The 18,501-nt window shown below is 34.4% G+C and overlaps 1 pseudogene; it reads right to left on the bottom strand.

Moving 5' to 3' along the window:
* Positions 1-442: 442 nt before the first annotated feature.
* On the bottom strand, positions 443-6,687 carry LOC107917238 (putative disease resistance protein At1g50180; annotated as a pseudogene).
* Between the last annotated feature and the right edge of the window lie 11,814 nt (positions 6,688-18,501).

Raw genomic sequence — 18,501 nt, 5'->3', positions numbered from 1 at the left:
CCTCCTTTTACCTACAAAATCAATACAAGTCATTATTAAACTTAGGTTGAAATCGGGGTCTGATTATTTTCTGAATAAGAAGATTATCAAATGAAATATTAACAAAATTGAACAAGTAATTGTCGTCATGATTTAAGAAACCTAGTTTCAAATATCAGTTTCATTGATTTACAAATTTGCAAAACCATGCATACTCTGCTTTCCTCAGTCAAAGTATTCTGAGCAAATTATTTCAAAGAAAATGAATGAAAGTAGAATGAAGTTGACAGTTCTACCGAGGAGAACAGATTATAAATGCATGCCCTGAATTCATAGGTTTTTAATCAAGAGAAGAGATAGATTTCAAACAAAGTAGAGATTAATATCCCCCGAAAAAAAAAAACACAAGTATCTAGAGTATAGATTGTAAAGTTACCTGACAAGGATCATACAATTACACGTCTCAGTTAGAAAATATGATTGAAGGAATGTGTTGGACTTTGTAGAAATCTTCTCTTCCTTGCACCATTTTATCTTTAAATTCCTTTGGCATATACTCAATCTTCAATTCTCCATCTGGAAGCATCTTCAGTTTTTCACAGCGTCTAATCTCCAAATAGCGTAGAGCAGGCACGGCTCCTTCTTCCACCTCCCACTCCTCCAAATTCCAAAGGCATTTAAGGGTTAGAGACTCAAGTTTAAGAAAATGGGGTGCAGAGCAAACCATTTCCTTTCCAATGAAAGCATTCTCATATAATTCCAGAACCCTTAAATTGGGCAGCTTCTCTAGTGTTGGCATAGGATCTTCCACAAGCTTGCACTCTCTCAAGTGTACATATGCGATACTCGAAGAGAAATGTTGAAAATTTGGTAACTTCTCTATGTTCACTTCTAATATCAACTCACACAAATTAACACAACTTCGAAAAGAGGTGAGCTAGTACTTTTGGATCTATTCCTTCATTATTCCAAATATACAAGGACCGAAGGTAGTCACTTGCTATAATTGGCAGATTCTTATCCAGCTCCTCCTTAAAATCGAAAGGCCCACAAATTCCCAACTTTCTAAGTTTTGTGAATTTGGAAAGATCTGCAACGAAGCAGTTCCTTGTGTTGAAGTTAATTAGTGTTAAAATGTCTGTCAATGTGTGCAACTTCAATTTGGTCTCATCAGTCATCCTCTCTGGGAGATACAAATGTCTTAACTGTTCCAACTTCCATATTATGTTAGGTACATAATTATACATATCTTCAGTAAGACCATAAATTCTTAAATCCAAGGTTCGCAAACACCTTAAGTTGCCCAGAGACGAAGGGATTTTTGGCCAATTGAATTGAATACCATGTAAATTCAAGAATCTAAGATGGATGAGATTACCTATAGCACTAGATAACTTACATCCTGAATATCCTTTCATGTCTCCTTCAAAGCTTAGAACTCTAAGCTTCTTAAGTTTTCCAAACATGTACTTCCAAGATCTCTTCCATTTCAGCATCACACAAACGAACCAGACCAAACAGCAAAAATCCTCCTCATCTCTTTGACCGGGTTCCAAATCGAAATCAAACGGGCTCCAAAAGAACAAGATGGATCTAAGAGGGATACTACTTTTAATGCGCTGAACATGAATGTGTTGATGTACAACAATTCTACGGACTGCCCTCGTATTGGATGGAGACAATGAGGAATCATTGATGATGCTGAGAAATTTTTCTTGCTTTGCTATTGACAGGCAAAGATCTCTCATTAGATCGTGCATGTGGCAAGTTCTGACCTTCAAGGTTGGGTCTCTTTCCCTAACTTGAACCATACACCTTTCCACAAGCTCATCTAAGAAGCCTTCTGCAACATCCTCCATAACTTCTCCATTTCCTTCATCCTCTGTTGATGATACAATGCCTTCTGCAACCCATAGTTGAATCAATGTTTGTGCAGGTATCTGGTAATCTTCTGGAAATTGGCTCAAATAAAGGAAACATGGTCTTAAATAAGGCGGCAAATCATCATAACTCAAGGCTAACACATGCTCAATATGTTGGGCACCTCCTTTGCCTTTCTTTAAGTATGATTTAGTATTTTTATGCACAATTTGCCATTCATATATTGAACTCTTTGTAGCCAAAATGCCTCCCAATACAATGATGGCTAACGGCAGCCCTGCACATTGATGAACCATTTTCTTCCCCAATTCTTTCATTTTTGCATCAGTTATGTTTTCTGAAAAATAAAAATAAAAAACACAATTACTATTCATCGTTAGCATCACGGACAGCTTTTCATTATTTTGAATTAAAAAAAAAAAAACATCATCGTATGTGATTTCTTACAAATTAGGTGTGCTAAATTAAGTGAATTCTAATTTAATTTTTTTTATTATCAAATCACTAAAAATAAATAGAAAAAAATTATATTTTTGAAATTTCCGGATATAATATACAAAAAATATATTATTTAAATCTTAAAAACCTCTAAAGTTATAAAAAAGTTTGTAATAAAAAAAAATTTATATATTATAAAAGTGTTATAATATATTTATTTATAAAAAATTATGACTTAAAAATATGGAGAGAACTTATTTATATACCCATACTATATAACATAAAAACAATATACTTATTAATAAAAAAAATTATATATTTTTAATTATAATTTATTTATAGAAAATAACTTTCTAAAGTTACCCAAAAAAATTCATTATTTATAAGAATTGTTTTCAAAGTTACGGACAATTTACAAAAGTTATATATTGTAATTTTTTTTATTTTTTTAAATAAGTTTATATAAATTTTTATAATTAAAGCTACAAACTATTTGGACAATGAATCCAAATATTAGAAGTAAACTAGGTGTTCTTGCAATATATCGTGACGAATGATAACATTTGAGAGAATAGTGTCAGATACAAATATTATAGACAGTTGGTAAACTATTTAATTTAAGACATTTAAGACTTCAAAATGTGATTAAGAAGGCATTTATTGTTCTAAAAATTTATTTTTTATATTAACATCGCATTAGTATAGAATAAAAAAACAAGGTTGCATTGTATCAACATGTTATATATTTCATAACTTCAATCATAGGTAAAATTGAGATGATTCATACTTTGTAGAGCATATAGAAGAATGATAACTTAACAATCTTAATGATCTAAATTCAAATTCAAATAATGATGAACTTGGTTGACCAACAAATGATGATAATGAATATATGTTAAATTTTAAAAAAGGAATAATTAAACAAATATGCACTAGAATAATTAAATAAAATTGCATGTGATGTATACTTCTTTTTTTTTTTTGCTACTTTTATTAATAACCGTGTAATCAATTACTTTTTTAGACTAAACTAATACGTATGATGATTTTTATTTTTGTTACTTGTTTAAAAAATATTTTTATCGTATTAATAATTTTTTATAATAATTAATATTATAAAAAATTATGTAATTGTGTAATTAAAATTTGTACTATCAAACATGACATAGAGATTATAACGTAATTACATTTTGTTAACGAAACATGTTGAAGGAATTACAATTCTTTGTAATTACAAGATAGTATAATAATTATCTTAATAATTACACTTTCATTCAATTATCTGAACATGATAAAATTATGGCATACGTACAAAAAAACGTTACATCAAACAAATATCATCAATGTAAAAAGGAAATATTTATAAAAAATAATAAAAATCTTAAAGTAAAAACTCTTAAACTAAAAATCATAAAAGTAAAAGAATATCTAAAATTTTAGAAAATTCCAAAAAATCTATAAAAGATGTGAATTTATTTTATGAAATTACAAAATTGTGAAAAGCGTTTAAAAATTTAAAAACTATTTCTAACATTCTTTCAAAAAAAAATTTATTTCTAACATTATAAAAAAATTATATATACAAATTTGAATTATAGAAAATTTAGATTAAAAAAGATACAAAATATTATTTTTATATACAAAGTTTTACTAAAATGAATTTTTAAATGAAAAAAGTGAATTTTTTAAACGTTACTTTTTTCTAAAATTATAATGAAAATAATCACAAGATCGGCATTGTCATTTCTAAAAAAGATAAAAATAAACACATAATATTTCAATATTCCCTGTTAGTTTTTGAAAGAAAAATTAATCGTTAAATTTTTATGTTGAGGAAAAATTTGCCATTATTTTTTTAGAAAATTAAAAAAACAATTACAGAAAAAAAATACACTTCAATGGATTTGAGCCAAAAATAATATTTTTAAAATTTTAATACTAGAAAAAAATTTAATTATACAAAAATAATATTTGTAATATTTTTTTGAATTTATATGAAATAATATTCTTATAAAATCTGTTTTTAATAATTTTAATTTTTAAATTTATATAGAATATAATTATAATTAAAGAAATTCTAAATTGTTTTATAATTTTATGTAATTTTTAGTTTAGTTTTTTTAAGTTTATAATTTAAAAAAAAAGGTTTATTTTGCATTATTATTTTAGAATTTGTTATGACTTCTAATTATCAAAAAATAAATTAACAATGTTATTTTAAAAAGTTTTCAAATCTTAAAAAATACAATTTAAGTTGTGAGTTAATTTACAAATTTAATAAAATTTCAAACTTAAATTAATTTTATAAATATTAAATTATATATGAAAGGGTATTAATAGCTTATACGCATTTTCACGTATTAATAATGACTTTATTATAAGTACTATTTTATCTATTATAATTTAATAAATTGTAAACTACAATGTTATCCATATCTAGTACAAAATTATTACTATGATATTCAGGGTGAATCCAGAGGTTAGTAGGGACTCCACTGCTTCTAAAATAGAAAATTTTCTATGTTGACTGTTTAAAATTTATATTAATAAAGGTAAAATTATAATTTGATTCCTTAAAAATAATAAAATTTTGATTTAATCTTTAAAAAATTATAATTTAATTTCGGCGCTCTAAACTTTTTTTAGCTTCTCCCTTGATGTTAATGCAATTCTTTTTAATTATTTATTAAAATATTAATTATTCACTAAATATTTTACTAATTTAAAGCTTCCGAGTTCAGAATTGTTTAACATATTAACTAATCTTAAATAACATATAAGTTCAAATAATTTCAAACTTTTAAAAGCATAATTACAATATTATGCTATCAAAGAGTTGAGATTTGAACATATGAAAATTATTTTACCTTTTTGTTAATAGCTTACCTAACATTTACAAATATTATCATAAAATTGATTATTATATATGTAATTATTTAATATTATCTTTTATAACATTTTTACTCATAATTTTTTAATAAGGATTTTATTTTATTTAAAAAGAAATGTATACTTGATTGTGAATTAACCTTTCTAATTATAATAATTTAAATTCAAATAAAATAATAAAAATTAAATACTTAAACACAGATAGTTTAAGGGATAAATCTCAAAAGTACACTTAACTTCAACATGCATTGTTATATATAAACTTTGATTTGTGTAATTTTATGCATGTAAATTCAATTTAATTCAATTTTTAAAAACTACTAACACAATTATCGACATAACACTATTTTAAGTTTACAGATTGCATAAATATACTTTATAACTTTTAATATAAAAATATAAATAAAAGAACTTGAGCAATAAATCTAGAATGAATGTATTAAAATAAGATAAAGATAATAAGTACCTGTAGAATATGGTTGTGGAAATGCTATCCTTTGAAATAATTCCCAGCTTTCATCATCGTTTAAACACTGCAATTCATGTAAGTAGTATCCTCTTCTATCTTTATGCAGAACTATCTTTTTATTTCGAGAGGTGAGCAACAACTTGCTGTTAGTGTTCATTGCAATTGGAAAAGTAGATTTAAGGCTATCCCAAGCATCTATGCTCCAAATATCATCTAATATCACCAAACATTTGTTATCCTTCAAGAAGTTATGTAACTTTTCTGCTAATTCTTCATCTCTCCTCTCTCTGTCCGCATAATCTAAAATTTGAAGACTAGACAATATGTCTTTCCAAACTCTTATTTTTTGGAATTGTTGAGAAACATATACCCAAGCCAAGTGATTGAAATGACCAATAACATGGCTATGTCAGTATAGTCTCTTGGCAAGAGTGGTGTTGCCAAGACCACACATTCCCCATATGGAAACAACCTTGCAATCGCTTTCATCATCAACAAGAATTGACACCAACTTCTTGATATCATCATGCAACCCAACAACGTTATCGTCGACAATATGAGGATAAGGCCGCCTCAATTCTCGCCTTTGATTTGAAGAACTTGTACCTGCTCCATCCCTTGGCTGTTTTACATCATAGGTTTGTAATCGGCGAGTCAATCGGGTGATTCTGGCTGTGATTTTCTGAACCTCGCACTTGGTTTGGCAGAGCAACCCTCCCTCGTTAAGGATGCAAGCAAATCTTTTGATGACATTAGAGAAACCTCCTTTCCTTCTAGGTGCAACTTTGAGAGCAAAAGTCTCGATCACATCTTCGGCATCATACGCCAATTCTCTGATTTCATTAATACTGGTGCGCACCACCTTATTATCAACTTTCCTCGCGTTTTGTTAAGTTTAGTTCCCATGCAAAGGTGGCCATGCACGACATGCAAAGGTGGTCATGCTTCTGGAATCGCAGCAAGCAGTGGTGCCATGGTGTGCAGCAACTGAAGTTTGAAGCTGTCAATCTATTTGCTGCTTTTAGTTCCATTTTGATTGTTTTGTAATCTAGTTCATGTTGAACTAAGTAGGTAAATGTTTTGATATTGATTGACTGAAAAGTCAGCAATGCAAGTTGTACAAGCTAATCTTGTAAGTTTCAATGCAAATTAGTGGAGTTAGGTAGTTGATTAGGTGATTACTTGTTTGATTTACTAGTTGACTGATATATGTAATGGCTTAATGCCTTGTTGATGTGTTAATGAAAGATATCAGCTCATTTTTCATTCAATCCTCTTCTCTCTTTTTCTGTTTTTCACTTGCTAGTTTCATCTTTCTGTTTTCTGCTTCCGAGCTTGCTTCTTCACCAAGGCTCGAGGCTTACTACTCAAGCAAGACTAGAAACAGCTTGTTGCTGCCTCTTGCACCAACAATTGGTATCGAGAGCTCTTGTCTTAGTGGACCTGTTGCTTCAAAACAAGGAACTTGATGGCTTCTTCAGGATTTTCACCAGCAGCCCCACCAGTCTTCAATGGAGAAGGCTTTCATATATGGCTGGTCAAGATGAAGACTTACCTACAGGCCTTCGATCTGTGGGAAGTTGTCAACACAGATACTGAGCCAGCACCACTGAGGGCTAATCCCACAGTAGCTCAGATTAGGCAACATGCTGATGAGAGGACCAAAAGGCATAAAGCCATGTCCTGCATCCAGAACTGTGTGTCAGATGTCATCTTCACCAGAATCATGGCCTGTGAGACTCCAAAACAGGCCTGGGATAAGCTTAAGGAGGAGTTTCAAGGCACTGAGAGAACAAGGCAACAGCAGCTGTTAAACTTGAGAAGGGATTTCGAGAATTTGAAGATGAAGGAAGAAGAAACAGTGAAGCAGTACTCAGATAGAATTATGGCAGTGGTTAACAGCATAAGGCTCCTAGGTGAGCACTTTGATGAGGCAAGAATTGTGGAGAAAGTCCTCTCCACTTTGCCTGAGAGATATGAGGCCAAGATATCCTCCCTAGAGGACTCAAGAGACCTCGCTAGCATCTCTTTGACTGAGTTAATCAACACATTCTATGCTCAGGAACAAAGGAGAGCTAGCAGAGCTGAAGACCACCAAGAAGGTGCATTTCAAGCCAAGGCCAGAGAAACCTCGAGCACTAATGCTCAAAGAGGCAAAAAGCCTTGGAAAAACAGGCCTAAGCCTGATGCTGCAAGGAGCAATGACCAGCCCTGCAGATATTGCAAGAAGCCTGGCCATCCAGAAGACAGATGCTGGTTTAGGCCAGATGCAGTATGCCAACACTGCAAGAAGAAGGGCCATGTTGAAAGGGTCTGCAAAAACAGAAGTAAGCCAAGGCAGAATCAATTTCAGCAGTCAAAGGTTGAAGCTTGAGTAGCTGAGGACAGTAGTGACCAAGAAGAACAGGTCTTTGCTGTTTCCTGTGTAGCTTCTGAGAAGAAATGCTCTAAAGGCTGGTTGCTGGACAGTGGTTGCACTAACCACATGTCACCAGATGCCTCCTTGTTTAAAACCTTGGACAGAAGTTATAAAACCAAGGTCAAGGTTGGAAATGGTCAGTTTATAAAGGCTGAAGGAAGAGGAGAAGTGCTAATATGTACTCCCACAGGCAACAAGATCATTCCAAATGTGCTGTTTGTACCTCAGATTGACAGAAACCTTCTCAGCATAGCTCAACTGCTCGAGAACGGTTATTCTGTTGTGTTCAAGGATAAACAATGCCATATTACTGATTCAAGTGGATCAAGCCTTATGACAGTCACAATGACTGATAAATGCTTTGAGGTTCACTGGGCAAATGACTCAAACTCAGCATACACAGCCTCTGTTGAAGACTCCAAGCTTTGGCATCAAAGGCTTGGACATGCCAACTTCAGATCAATGGCTCGATTGGCCAAAGAGGGCTTGGCAGAGAACTTCATCAGCTCAGTGGAGCATGATGATGTGTGTGAAGTTTGCCAAATGGGGAAACAGGCAAGACTGCCATTTCCTACAAATTCAACCTGGAGAGCTATTGAAAGACTGCAGCTGGTGCACTCTGATGTATGTGGCCCGATGAGGACTGAATCACTCAGCAAAAATAGGTATTTCATCCTCTTTATTGATGACCTTACAAGGTTTTGCTGGATTTTCTTTTTAAAACACAAGTCTGAGGTAGCTCAAGTGTTTGTGAAGTTTAAAAATGCTGTAGAAACAGAAACAGGTTGCAAGCTGAAATCGATAAGGACTGATAATGGCACTGAGTACACTTCAGCTCAGTTTCAAGCCATTTGCAATGATGCTGGTATCAAACATCAGCTTACAAATGTCTACACACCTCAGCAGAATGGGGTAGCTGAAAGAAAGAATAGAAGTCTGATGGATATGGCCAGATGTCTGCTGTTTGAGAAGAAACTGCCCAAGACCATGTGGGCTGAGGTAGTAAACACTGCTGTTTACCTTCAGAACAGGCTTCCTACTAAAGCTCTTGCATCCGAGACACCTTTTGAGGCTTGGTCTGGTTTCAAGCCTTCCTTGGCACATCTGAAGGTGTTTGGTTGCCTGTGTTATGCACAAATACCAGCAGCAAAGAGAGACAAGCTCTCTAAAAGGGCTCAACCAGGTGTTCTAGTAGGCTACAGCTCAGTCAAGAAGGGCTACAGGGTTCTGGATCCCTTGACAAACAAAGTCCAGGTGAGCAGAGATGTCATCTTTGATGAAAAAGCCTGCTGGAATTGGGAGAAAAATGAGCCAGAAGCAGTTTCAGAAGACCTAGTGCCTAATCAAGCTGAACTTGAGCAGCTAGAACCTGAAATGGATGTTGATGATGTGCCTGTGAGAGGCACAAGGCCCCTAGATGATATTTATGAAAGGGCACAGGTTGCAATAGCAGAACCTAGCAGTTTTGAAGAGGCTGAGGCAGATGAAGGCTGGAAACTAGCTATGGTCAATGAAATCAACATGATTGAAAAGAACCAGACATGGGAGCTTGTTGATAAACCTGCTGGAAAGAAGACCATTGGAGTAAAATGGGTCTATCGAGTAAAACAGAATGCAGATGGCAGTCTGAACAAGCTAAAAGCCAGGCTTGTTGTCAAAGGATTTAGCCAAAGGTATGGTCTGGACTACCTGGAGACATTTGCACCAGTAGCCAGGCTTGACACAGTTAGAATGATAGTTGCCTTGGCTGCTCAACATCAGTGGACCATTCATCAGCTTGATGTTAAGTCTGCATTTCTCAATGGCTTCCTGGAAGAAGAGATCTACATCGAGCAGCCTCAAGGATTTGTGATCACTGGCAAAGAACACATGGTGTACAGACTGAAAAAGGCTTTATATGGCCTGAAACAGGCTCCTCGAGCCTGGTGTGCTCGAATTGACTCTTACTTGCTCAGTTTGGAATTTGAGAGAAGTCCCAGTGAACCAACACTGTATGTGAAGAAGAACCAAGCTGAAACTCAGCTTATTCTGTCACTCTATGTTGATGATCTATTGATAACTGGAGGAGATAGAAGAATGCTGGAAGACTTCAAAAGAAAAATGATGGAAATGTTTGAAATGTCTGATTTAGGCAGAATGAACTACTTCCTTGAAATGGAAGTGAACCAAACAGAAAAAGGAATCTTTCTTAGTCAGAGTTCTTTTACTATGAAGATCCTGGACAAGTTCTCTATGAAGAACTGCAAGCCAACAAGCACACCAATGGCTGTTGGAGTGAAGCTTTCGAGGCAAGGGAGTGGTGAACCAATTTGTGAGACCATGTACAAGAGTCTCATTGGTAGTCTGTTGTATTTGACTGCCACAAGGCCCGATATCATGTTTGCTGTTAGTGTGCTATCAAGATACATGAATTGCTGCAATGATCAGCACTTTCGAGCAGCTAAAAGAGTGCTGAGATACATCAAAGGCACCATTGGTCATGGTGTATTGTTCAAAAGGGCTGAAAACATGAAGCTAATAGGCTATGTTGATAGTGACTGGGCTGGATCAAGTGATGACATGAGAAGCACATCCGGATATGCATTCAGTCTTGGCTCAGGCATGTTTTGCTGGAGTTCTAAGAAACAAAGTCTGGTGGCACAATCAACAGCAGAAGCTGAATATGTTGCTGCTGCATCTGCTGTGAACCAAGCCATATGGCTTAGGAAAATCTTGACTGATTTAAACCAAAACCAAAAGGAGGCAACAGAGATTTATTGTGACAACAAATCTGCTGTTGCAATTGCAAAAAATCCCATTTTTCATGACAGAACCAAGCACTTCAATATTAAGTTGCATGTTATAAGGGAGATGGAACAAGCTCATAAAATCGAGCTGATTCATTGCAATTCAGAAGTGCAAATTGCTGATATCTTCACAAAGGCACTCAATGTGTCTAAATTTGTTAAATTCAAAAGGGAATTAGGTGTTACTAGCATGGAAACTAAGGAGGAGTGTTAAGTTTAGTTCCCATGCAAAGGTGGCCATGCACGACATGCAAAGGTGGTCATGCTTCTGGAATCGCAGCAAGCAGTGGTGCCATGGTGTGCAGCAACTGAAGTTTGAAGCTGTCAATCTATTTGTTGCTTTTAGTTCCATTTTGATTGTTTTGTAATCTAGTTCATGTTGAACTAAGTAGGTAAATGTTTTGATATTGATTGACTGAAAAGTCAGCAATGCAAGTTGTACAAGCTAATCTTGTAAGTTTCAATGCAAATTAGTGGAGTTAGGTAGTTGATTAGGTGATTACTTGTTTGATTTACTAGTTGACTGATATATGTAATGGCTTAATGCCTTGTTGATGTGTTAATGAAATATATCAGCTCATTTTTCATTCAATCCTCTTCTCTCTTTTTCTGTTTTTCACTTGCTAGTTTCATCTTTCTGTTTTCTGCTTCCGAGCTTGCTTCTTCACCAAGGCTCGAGGCTTACTACTCAAGCAAGACTAGAAATAGCTTGTTGCTGCCTCTTGCACCAACACGTTTGCCTCCTTCAGGAAACTTTGTATCCATTCAAGCTCCTTTTGCAAATCCTCAACTTGGTCCTTCACGCCCATCAACGATGTGACTTCCTGAGTTAGCAACCTCCCAACAGTCTGGACAACAGATGAAATGGCTGAGAAATCCATGATTTTTGTTTTTAGAAAAAAATTTGAAGCAAAGAAAATCTGTGTTTTCTGATAACATTGATATTGCCCCTTTATGGTGTTCAAAGTTTTAAACAAAGAATTAAGCTTGCTTGTGGAATAGGTTTAAGTGATTCAAAATGTTGCACAAAAGCTTAAGAATAAAATATTAATTATTAACCATTCCCTGCTGCAACCTTGAAGCAAAGAACAAACGGGAACACGATAAACTTTGTTCGCTAAAGGGAAAACCAATTCCTGCTTTAATATATTATGTATATCACTAAACCACATCAATCAATTTACATTGGCTTATCTAATTATATGTTATTTTTAACCCCAAAGAGTATTCTCTCAAGTCTCAGCTCAGGCAACTAAACGCAAGCTTGAACCTTAAGTAGTAGGAATAGAATACTGGTTTGCCCCCACCAAAGCAGTTATCATTAATTCATCACTATTAATTGTCTCCATAAAGCTAAAAGAGCAAGAAAAGGATTTCATTCATACAAATTAAAGAAACGGAATCATATACTTTTCCTTTTAATACAAACTATAATTCCAATAACTCAATTGTGGGTGTGCCGTCAATATTTGGGAAAACCAAAGAATAAATAGAATCAACATCAGGACGAGGAGGAGCACCATGTCATGACGACGCAACAGACAACGTCTGGACTAGTCAATATGCCTCGTCACAATGTGATGACGTGTATTTAACTGAAATTAGGTTTCTTCTCCCAATTAAACTCTAATTAATTTAGTAATATTTTAGTTATATTAGATTTTAATATTAGCCTATTTAAAGGGTCTTTGTAACCCTGTTTAAGGAGTTAATAGAATATCCTTTATGTAAGATTTGATGAAGAGTTTTGGGGAGAGTTTTTGAGAGAGTCTTGTATTTTAGATTTAGGGTTTCTTGTTTCTCCATCTTATACTTCCCTTTTTTTAGTTTTTATCATTTTAGTAATTTTTTTGTTTGTGATTTTTATCTTATTCGGAGGAATTTTTCACGAAAATATTTGTATGTTTGATCTTCTCTACATTTTCTATCTCGTTGTTTATACGAGTCGATCCCCAACAAATTGGTAACAAAACCTGGTTCAACTTCTACAAGTCGACTCATTTAAGATAGCAATAATGAGATTCGACATCGAGAAGTTTGACAGAATCACAAATTTCAGCTTGTGGCAAGTTCGGATAACGAAAATTCTAGTTCAAAATGGTCTGGAAAAGATCGCTACAGGGTAAAAGCTAGCAGATGCGAATCAAACAAAGTAGGAAGAGCTTGATGAGAAGACACTTTTAACAATTCAATTGTATCTCACTAACAATGTTTTGCAAGTACTTACGGAAAAATGACAACAACCTTATGGAGAAAATTAGAAGCCCTTTATATGACAAGATCTATCGCAAATCGCTTGGTATTTAAACAACGATTATACACGTACTTTATGAATGAATGTGAGAACCATAGGGTCAATCAATTTGTTACTCTATTTCAGAAGAAAGTCATGATTAATATAGATGATGAAGATCAGACTAAGCTATTATTGTGCTTTTTGCCCCATTCGTATAAAACTTTTAGGGAAACCTTGATTTATGGTAGAGATAAAACCTAATTTGAATATGTGAAGGGTTAACTTGTTGAGTAAGAAAAAACCATATAATGAGTTAGGTTTGGGTAGCAAGTTTGGTAGTCAAGCCTCGCTTTTGATTAATAGAGGCATGCAACAGTCTAAGGATTCAGGTCAAAACAAATTTAGATCAAGATCGAAGTCGAGGAATCTTGACAAGACATGTTACTACTGTAAGAAGTTGGGTTATACAAAGACAGAATGTTATAAGTTGAAAAGTAAAAACAGGAGGGCTACTAAGAGTGACGAGAAATAGAAGGTTGAGGTAGCCGATGCTAATGTAGCCGAGAATAATGGTGATGATTAGTTACTAGTGTCTACGATTGAAAGGTCTAAGCCTACGTCTGAGTGGATTCTAGATTCGGGGTGCTCTTCCCATGTGTCTAAACAAAAACTTATTCTCCACATACAGTTCAGTTGAAGGTGGAGTTGTGCTTATGAGGAACAATTCACCTCGTAAGGTAATCAGTATTAGTACCGTTCATATCAAGATTTACGATGAAATTATCAAGACACTTTCAAATGTCAGGCACGTGTCTGATGTAAATATGAATCTCATCTCCTTGCGAAGTTTAGACTTGAAGGGTTGTAAGATCATCATGGAGTCAAGCAACATTAAGGTATCTCGTGGAGTTCTCGTTCTAATGAGAAGTCAAAAGACTGACAGTTTTTATTCTCTACAGGATTTAACGGTGATCGGTAAAATAGAAATTTCCTTATGTGTTAAGGAGCCGGAGTTGACTCATTTGAAGTACAAGCGGCTTGGTCATACAAATGAAAAAGGTATGATTATTTTAAATAAGAAAGGTTCTCTTTCGGGTGCAAGAATTGAAAAAGATAGAGCATTGTGTTTATGGGAAGTAGACACAAGTCAAATTTGATTTGGCAGTTTAGAAAACTAAAACTCTTCCAATTGCAAAGTTCAAGTACTGCTTGGACTTGGTTAATATCCTTCAAAAATCAAGTTAGGCCCCTGATAGGGCTTGACAAAGAAGACGTTGCGTAAATACAAGTCAATGTGGAGATTTATGAGGTGTGTCTCGCATTTTCTGGTAAACCAGTGAAGAAATAGAATCGACGTCACGATGAAGAGGAGCATGACGTCGTGCCATGTATTCAACTTAAACCGAGTTTATTCTTTCAATTAAACTCTACTATCTTTTTCAAATTAAACTCTGATTAGTTTAAGAATATTTTAGTCATAATAGGACTTTAATATTAGCCTATTTAAAGGATTTTTGTAACCCTGAGAGAGTTTTATATTTCGGATTCAGGGTTTATTTGTTTTTCTATTTTGTACTCTTTTTTCAATTTTTTTTTTCCATTTTAGTGAAACTTTTCTTTACCCGTGTTTTTTATCCTCTTCAGATGAGTTTTCTAGGTAAATATTTATTTGTTCAATCTTCCCTACCTTTTCTATCTCGTTGTTTATACGGGTAAATCCCCAACATCAATACTATACGTATTGTTTTGATTATAAAGGGACAAAAAATATCCCCTGAAACCTTTCATGGTTGGTTAGATAAAATTAAACTATTTAAACAAACATAGTTAGTCTTCAAATAAATATTTCAATTCAAAAATTTTTATTTCTTTTTGAAAGCAAATTTACAATAATACAGACTGCATTACAGATCGAAACTCTTTTTAGGAAATTATTGAAGTATGAATTTTTAGGATGAATTTGGTGCTTGGAAATTTAGGATGTTATTTTTTGAGGGAAATTCTGTACTAATTTATGACATTGTCAGGCGTGAGTCCACTCGAATTAAGTGATAACCAAAAACAGGGGAGGAAGAAACAAAAATAAAAAGGGGAGACATAAAAGCGTTGTTAAAGAGAAATAAAATCAACAAGCTAGCTAAACAATATTATTGAGTAATATTATTGGATTTGGAAGGTAAGAGGCAAGACAAAAAAAAACAAATGTTGAAATTTAGTGCATTTTTCTTTTTCTTTTAAGTGTAGATAACATTTGAAACTATAAAGTAGAGAAATTGGGAAAGCAAAAGTTGAGATTAATCTTGCTTATGGACCAGGTTTAAGTGATTCTGGTTACAATGTTATTGGATTCCATTTCTTTTATGTTGAAATCAAATAATGAAGTGATAACCAAAAACAGGAGGGGAAGAAACAAAATTAAAAGGAGATGAAGTTGAGGAGTCATATTATTGATAAGAATAAGAGTATTTAACTACAAGTTTTAGACCAAACCAAAGAGGTTCCATTGATCAACAGACACCGTAAGGTAGAAGATACAATATAACATCAGAATAGAGAATTTTACAACATTAGAAAAATGGTGGCCACAGATCAACATAAACCAATGGCAGTCCCTCCTTTTACCTGCAAAACCAATACAAGTCATTATAAAACTTAGGTTGAAATCAATCAATCTGATTATTTTCTAAATAAAAAGATTATCAAATGAAATATTAACAAAATTAAACAAGTAATTATCCTCATGATTTAAGAAACCTAGATTCAAATTCATTACCTTATTGATGCACTGAATTGAGCACGACACCACCCTTGACAATAGGTTCTCCTGAAAAAAGGATGTCAATTTCATCGATTTACAAAGATTCCAAATTTGCAAAAATATGCATAGTCTATTTTTGTTGAAGTTAGTTCCTATGCAACATATGCAACTCATGCAAATTCATGCACATAAGTTGTCCAGGTAAAGTACGTGTAAGAATCCATGCACATAAGTTTCTCGGGTAAAGTACGTACAACTGAAGATGTTAATGCTACTGCTTCATCTCAGTTTCATTTTGTTACCTTTTAACAATGTTTTTGTAATTTAGTTCATTTTGAATTATGTTTGGATGACAAGTTAATGTAACTTGATGGTCAAAGAGCTGGTTACCAGCTTTGTTTAAGTGTGCAAGTAATATCACCTAGTTCCAATGTAATAAGTGGAGTTAGGTAGTGTTTAGGTGATGAATTTATTGTTTTTGACCAGCCAATGTCTGGTATATGTAATGGCTTTAAGCCAATGTTTCTTTTGAATGAAATCATTTCTTTCCATATGCTCTATCTTTCTTTGCCTTCAAAATTCTGTTCTTCATTCCTGGCAGTAGCTCAAAGCTTGAACTCCAAGCATTTTTCCTTCATTCTTTATCCGGGTAAAATACGTTGCTATTAAAATCCAGATTGAAGTTCTTACTTCATCCGGTTAAAGTGTGTCTAACACCAACAATTAGTATCTAGAGCCCTTATCTTAGTGGACCTGTTATAGTTGGATCACATACTGATGGCTTCATCAAGCATCTCGTAGTTTTCAATGGAGAAGGATATCACATTACAAGATGAGAACCTACCTCCAGGCATTTGATCTATAGGAGGTAGTTAACTCAGATGTTGAACCAGAACCATTGAGAGCAAATCCAACAGTGGCTCAAATGAAGCAGTACTCTGAAGAAAAAAGTAAAAAGCACAAGGCCATGTCATGCATTCAGAACTGTGTTTCTGATGTAATTTTTACTAGAATCATGGCTTGTGAAACACCAAAACAAGCCTGGGACAAACTCAAGGAGGAGTTCCAAGGCACAGATAAGACAAGGCAGCAGCAATTTTTGAATCTGAGAAGGGAGTTCGAGAACTTGAAGATGAAGGAAGAAGAAACTGTCAAGAAGTATTCTAACAGAATCATGGCTGTAGTTAACAGCATTAGGCTCCTTGGTGAGCAATTTGATGAGGCAAGGATTGTGGAGAAAGTGCTCTCTACCTTACCAGAAAGGTATGAAGCAAAAATATCCTCCTTAGAGGATTCAAGAAACCTAGCAAGCATCTCCTTAACTGAGCTCATTAATGTCCCTTATGCTCAGGAGCAAAGGAGAGCTAGCAGGATGGAGGAGCACCAAGAGGGTGCTTTCCAAGCTAAAACCAGGTCTGCTTCAAGTTCATCAGCCTATAAAGGCAAGAAGAACTGGAAAAATAGGCCTAAGCCTGATGCTGCAAGAGGAGGAGATCGAATCTGCAGATTTTGTAAAAAACCTGGTCATTCAGAGACTAGCTGCTGGTTCAGACTAGATGCTGTGTGTCAACACTGCAAAAAGAAAGGCCATGTTGAAAGGGTTTGCAAAGAAAAAAGGCAGACCTGGCCAAAACCAACAACACAAGGCTGAAGCTCGGGTAGCTGAAGAAGACAGTGACAATGAGGAGCAGGTCTTTGCAGTCTCCTACTCAGCTGCTCAGAAGAAAGTCTCAAATGGTTGGCTCCTTGACAGTGGCTGCACCAACCATATGTCACCAGATGCAGCTATTTTCAAGTTCTTAGACAGAAGCTGTAAAACACAAGTTAAAGTTGGCGATGGCCACTTTATCAAGGCAGAAGGAAAGGGAGATGTGGTTATTTGCACTCCAACAGGTAACAAGATCATTTCAAATGTTTTGTTAGTTCCTGAAATTGAAAGAAACCTGTTAAGTATAGCTCAGTTAGTTGAAAAAGGCTATACTGTGGTGTTCAAAGAAAATGAATGTCAGATTAGTGATCCAAGTGGATCTATGCTCATGTCAATAGTCATGACAGAAAAGAGCTTTGTTGTGGACTGGAATAAAGGCTTTGATAATGCCTATGCTATTTCTTTTGAAGACTCTAAGCTTTGGCACTAAAGGCTTGGGCATGCCAACTTCAGATCAATGACTCAGATGATCAGTGAAGACTTGGTTGAAAACTTCACCAACTCTGTTGAGAAAGAAGAGGTATGTGAAGTCTGTCAATTGAGAAAACAAGCAAGATCGTCGTTTCCTACCAATCAAGCATGGAGAGCCTTTGAGAAGCTATAGCTTGTACACACAAATGTGTGTGGCCCCATGAAGACTGAATCATTGAATGGAAGCAGATACTTCATTTTATTTATTGATGATTACTCCAGGTATTGTTGGGCATATTTTTTCCGGAATAAGTATGAAGTACTTTCAATATTCCAGAAATTTAAAGCTGCAGCAGAAACTGAAACAGGCTGTAAACTCAAGACCCTTAGGTCTGATAATGGAACAGAGTATACTTCATCCGGGTTTAATACCTTTTATGATGAAGCTGGTGCCAACACTTATACACCTCAACAAAATGGTGTAAGTGAAAGGAAGAATAAGAGCTTGATGGATATGGCCAGATATT

Source organism: Gossypium hirsutum, chromosome A01, assembly GCF_007990345.1.
Source record: "Gossypium hirsutum isolate 1008001.06 chromosome A01, Gossypium_hirsutum_v2.1, whole genome shotgun sequence".
Lineage (NCBI taxonomy): Eukaryota > Viridiplantae > Streptophyta > Magnoliopsida > Malvales > Malvaceae > Gossypium > Gossypium hirsutum.
Note: the sequence above shows the minus strand (reverse complement) of the source record. Positions and strands in the feature narration are given on the sequence as shown.